The sequence below is a fragment of the Bactrocera oleae genome, chromosome 5, assembly GCF_042242935.1.
Source record: "Bactrocera oleae isolate idBacOlea1 chromosome 5, idBacOlea1, whole genome shotgun sequence".
In the NCBI taxonomy this organism is placed as follows: Eukaryota; Metazoa; Arthropoda; class Insecta; order Diptera; family Tephritidae; genus Bactrocera; species Bactrocera oleae.
The window spans coordinates 3224258-3230257 of record NC_091539.1 but is presented as its reverse complement, the minus strand read 5'-3'; positions in this window follow the sequence as shown (position 1 = coordinate 3230257).

The following is a 6000-nucleotide window of genomic DNA, read 5'->3' as shown; positions in this document are numbered from 1 at the left end:
GACGGACGCAGTGAAAATGTTGCAGAAGGCATATGGGGAGTCTTGCCTATCACGTGCACGTATTTTTGATTGGTATAAGTCGTTCAAGGACGGCCGTACATCGCTGGAGAACTTGCCCCATGATCGTCGTCCAGCAACGTCAATAAACGAAGAAAACGTCGAAAAAGTAAAGAAAATTGTGTTGGAAAATCGTCGTGTGACTGAAAGAGAGATAGCTAGTGAGCTCAACATATCAAATGGATCCGCTCATAGCATTATTCACGATGTTTTGGACATGAGACGTGTGTTCCAAAATCCAGCTCATACGACTCGTCTTGTACGCGATTATTTGACCAAAAACAACGTAAATATTGTTCCGCAAGCACCGTATTCACCCGACATGGCACCGTGTGACTTTTTTCTTTTCCCTAAACTCAAATTGCCGCTTCGTGGAAAGCATTTTCAGTCGATTTAAGTCATAAAAGAGAATTCGAAGAAGGAACTGAAAGCCATACCTAAAGCGGCCTACCAGAAGTGTTAGGAAAATTGGAAAAAAAGGTGGCATATGTGTATCGCCTCTAATGGTGACTATTTTGAAGGGGATAAAATAAATATTGAAGAATAATTAACCGTTTTTGTTGTTTGAGCCAGTCTCGTTTATATTTGAGCAGAAGGTATATTTGCTTATATAACCTAAATATATAAAATAAATTTTGTTGACCTGTGTAATTGATAAGATACTTCAGAATATAATAAGTACATAATCGGACGTGTGTGAGTAGTTATGTCACTAATGCTTGTAGTTTTCCTTATAATTTATAGCAACAATAGTTTTGCAAAGCGCCGATAACGAAACAATGGTTATCTGCTAAGATAATAAAAACACATTTTAGCAAAGTACACATGTTATGTCACACAATTTTCAAAATTTTTGCTGCACAAAACTTTTCGTCATTAATCAAACAAAAAAGAAAAGCTTGAAAGCACCTCAGCACCATATAATAAAGCTTCGCTAATTTAAATAACAGCACGATAAGCTTACCAAAACCAAAGATTTTTGGGCTCAGAAAGTCGGTAGGACTCTCTTAGGTAAGACCTGCTGTTGTCGATGCATGCGCATCTAAGTAATTTAGTGAAGCTCTTAAGTGGCTTTACTTAAAGTTCTTTTAATAATACCGTAATTTCATCGCGCCGTGATGAAGGCTTATTTTAGCGCTTAACGACCCAAAATAATGCTTTCTGCAAACTGAAACCAGCTTTGAAATTCGAAAACTCTAATTTCAATTTTTACTGCATATTTAACTGTTTGAGAATGTCAACCGTACGAAAACTGCAGCAATGGGTATAATTTGCCACTGACGTAAATTATTTAATATATCACTCTTATCTTTCACTTCAAGTGTGCATTCAGCATATATTCTTCGTCATTTGTCCCTAGCAAAACGAAACGAAGCTCCAAAGAAAGTGCCGAACAAAGTAGAATAATGGTTAAGAAATATTTTAAGTAGCGAATAAATAAATGTAATGTGATAATAATTATATTCTAACCGAAAAAATGTGTAGCATATATTGGCAGATAAAGACTTTTTTGTGTTTGTATAAAAATTTGGAGTATTCGATTAACAAAATATTAAAAAAAAATTAAACCTACAATTAAGTTGAAAAATTTTAAAAGTTTGAAATTAAAAAAAAAATATTATAAAAGTTAGCAAGAATTTAATTTTAAAATTGAAATAATATTAAAATAGCAAAAAATTTAATGTTTGTAAAATGTGCAATTTTTAGAAAAATTTTTTTTTCTAAAATGTGTAATTAGCAAAAAATTTATTGTTTATTAAATTTCAGCAGAAAAAATTGTTTGCAAAACGTGTAATTTGCTAAAAATTTAATGTTTATAAAATTTGTAATTTGCAAAAAAAAATTTTATGTTTATAAATATGTCATTGAATTTTCTAAAACCAATTTGTAATCATAATGGTTGTAAAATGTGTAGTTAGCACAAAATTTATTATTTATAAAATTTTTAGTTTGCAAAAAAAATTTAATATGTATAAAATTTGTAATTTACAAAAAAAATTAATTTTTATAAAATTTGTAATTTGCAAAAAAATTTAATGTTTATAAAATTTGTAATTTGCGAAAAAATTTAATGTTTATAAGTATGTTATTGAATTTTCAAAAAAACAAAACAAAAATTTTTATGCAAAAAATGTGTTTAAAATTATTTTATAAAATTAAATAAACGCTATATTTGCAAAATAAAAGCATATGAAAGTTTTTCTAAAGCCGAAAATGGTACAAGCATATTTTTTAAATTAGTAGAAAAATTTAATTTTCCAATATTTTTGTAGTAAAATTTAGTAAAATTTAATTTTCCAAAATTGTTGTAACTAAAATAATCTTTGGAATAAGCAATAAAAAAATATATAGTTCGTAAAAACTTTATAATTTGTAAAATCTCTTTTTACATATTTTTCTAAAGCCACTCTCCAAAGCAATAAATGCAACCGTGCTGCAAGCTGTAAATATCATTTTAGTGACGAAAAATATTTATGAGCAACTTTACAAGATTAAAAATATTGCAATATTTTGCTAACCCGCATACCAGTTTGATTTTTATTGGACAAACTTAAATTCTCAACGTCAATATCTGCCGCAAGCCAGCTACGGCAGCAGATAAAGTGTACAAACAAGCCGAATTCCATTGCAACCATAAAAGCAACGAATGTAGTGCACGGAAAAAATTCATAACAAATTCGCTGAAATACCCACAGGATATGGGTTTAGCCAAGGCAAATAAAAAATATGTACACGTATATAAAAAAATTACCACGAACGAGCAAAGTATTGGCATTTGCTGCAACAAACACTCAGCCAACAACATGCACAACGCAAAGACATCGCAGTGGCGCCTGCAGCCACTTGTGGACTCACAATTTCAGCTCGATTGGCTCGGCATACAAGCGCAGAAAAATATTTGCTTTCCTCATTCTCCACACACACACACACACACAACTAGCCGTAGATGGAGGTAGTTGCTGCTGCCACTACAAATTCAATATTGTTAGCAGCGAATCACACACACACCCGCACTCACACTTACTGCAATCAATTGCACACGGCAAGCCTTTTGCCCTACGCCAGGCAACTCACCTCACCGCACCTACTTTGGGGAGAGCGGCCTGGTCCAACTGTGTGCTGCGCATTGCCGTTTAACTGCATTGCTCCGCCGCTTTGTAAGGCGTGCGAACATTTAAGGCTGCAGCAACGGTAAATGGGGAATGGTAAATAAAAGTTCAAAAATCAAGCGAATAAAATGGCGAAAATTCCGAAGAACGTAAAAGATTTACCTCAATATGGCAAATAGAAATATTTGCATAAGAAGTTATAGAAATAAATGGACCATAAAAACAAAAACATAGAAATTCCTAAAAGCCGCGCTCACATTCATCAATTCTTAAAAAGAATGTTCTAAACATACCGTCACACCAGCAAACGCGTTAGATCGGCGGGCGAATGCCCGTTCTTATAGCAGTCGGGTCTAAGTAACCGAAACGGACCCGAATTTTTATCCGGTCTTTAAGGTTTTTTAAGCACTATTGTTAATAACAAAGGCAATATATGCGATTAATGCTGTAGATTTGTCGAAACAAAGTCCAGCATAAGCGCTAAAGATGCCATCCCTACCAACGTAACTTAAGCTAACTGTTGATAGCAAGAACTCTCAATCGACCGAATGTTAAAAAAAATTCAATGCAATGTAATGCCGAGTGGCGGATGAATACAAACAGGAGCGAACACACACCAAGTAGAGAGGCTGAAGTTTAGACCCCTCAAATAGAAGCTCTTCAGCTATTCGGAGAGTTCAAACTATCTAAATTGAAAACTTATTGCAGCAAGTAGAGTGGCTGAAGTTTAGCGCTCTTTAAGAAAGCGGTCTGAGCCACCACGACACAAACATTTCTCTCCAAATCCTACTAAAAATGTCAGATTAATATCTGAATCCGTGTCGAACTGCAATTACGCAAGATCATGATCAGTATTTTAAGTTCGCACGCTCTATATTAGAAAGTTTACATACTACAAGTAAAATCCGGTTTCAACGTTGGACCACAAAAAGTTTCGCAGGAAAGACTAACAAAATGTTACAGCTAATACAAGAAAGACCAACTAAAATGTGAAGAACTGTGCTGTCAAAACTAACAGAAGAACGGAACTGTCAGATGAGCAGACGTGCAGCCGAGAGAAATGTTAAAATTCAACCTCTACGGAAAGCTAATGCGTCGGTTAAAGTTTTCTAGGCATTAGAGTCACTAGATCTGCATTTATGGAGCTAACTGAAGTATAATCTTTCAAATAGTTTGTGTCTAAATGTGAAAATCTGTATGAGGTGGTTTCTGCCATGATCTTAAACTACATAGATTAACTTTGAACTTTAGCAATTGCTAGCTTTTCTGGATCTTGCTTGGAATGTAAGGCGTTCAGTAAAATTCAGTTGTGAAAGAGTTGAGTCCATTTAAACCCCTACCGAATCACTTTTAACGACTTTTGTGTAATTATTTAACATTTATCAACAATTCCCTTATCGCATTGGACGCAGCAAATCCCATTTAATCAGCTTGCCAAGCCATAAAATTAAACCGCATTTGCTATTTTACAAAAACAAACAAAAAATATTGTTGCGCACCATTCTACGCAAATGTCAGCAGCTGCAGCATTCGCGCGCGTTACAAACCGTTGTACACAGCCAAAAAAGAAGTCAAAAAAACGCAAGCCGCTGCAGTAAAAGCGCACGCTTAGTAGCTCCGGGAATGCACTTTTGGTTTCGGTCAATTAAATTTTACGCTTAGAAAATTTGTGTTTCCCGTTTCCGCAAATGGCGACGCCGTCGCAAGTGTGCAAACAAAAGCAAAATGCGCATAAAACATTGCATATGCGCTGGCGCTAATTTACATGCAAATGCCTTCGGTGCATGGTTTCAGGCGTGACGCGTGCGAAGGGCGCAAACAAAGCAAATATTTAATGTCGCGCAGTTAGTATGCGCCGCAGCAAGCGCAGCGTGAAATTAACGCATGACAAAGATTTGTTGTTTTTGCTATTTGCTATTTTTCAACTAAAGCCAAGAGTCATATTTGCAATAGAAGAATGAAAAAAATATTTTTGCAAATAATTTCATAAAATTTACGGCATTTAATATGTGCGCTGACAGCAGCTGCGGGCGGCAGGTCGCAAAAGCAAAATACACATAAAAAACGTATAAGCTACACAAAATATAGAAATTGCCATTTACCATATATGTGTATATATAATATATTATTTTAATTTTCTTGCATTTAACATATATTTTCTTTTATTTTTGGTATTTTTATTCGCTTGTGCTTTTTGTTTGCGACCATCTTGCCGCACAAAATCTGAGTTTGGCAACGGTTAATAAATCAAATTAAAGCAGCCAGTTGAGCTGACCACTCGAGCTGCGCTGCTACATATGCTGCACATGCATACCTAGTAGTTGCATACCCAGTAGAAAATTTGACGAAGTGACCAAAATTAAAACAAATTTCTTAAATTTTTTATATTGCATTTTTTCAATATATTGTCCTAGCATGCGGCTTTAAAATTAGCTAACTTTTATTAGCCGCACTACAACTAGCTACGAAACTAGTATGCTTTAAACTAGTTGGCTAACAGCTGCTTTATTGTTGTTGCATTAAAATTTTATGTAGTTCAAAGTGACACACACAAATTATATTTTTTTAATTGGTTAAGAAACTAGTTTTCAATTAACCCGTTTGTAACTAGTTTCATAACATAACTATATTTTTATCAATTAAAATTGCTAGTTCTAAGCACATAAATGTTTGAATGTTGCAAAAAGTTTATATACGAGTATTTTTAAATTTTTGATTCTGTTTTATTTTATATTTTTTTTTTACTGATTTTTTACTAATTTGTTTTCTATAATTTTTTTCTATAACTTTTTTTCTAAAACTTATATATTTTCAAATTTTTGTTTATAAATAA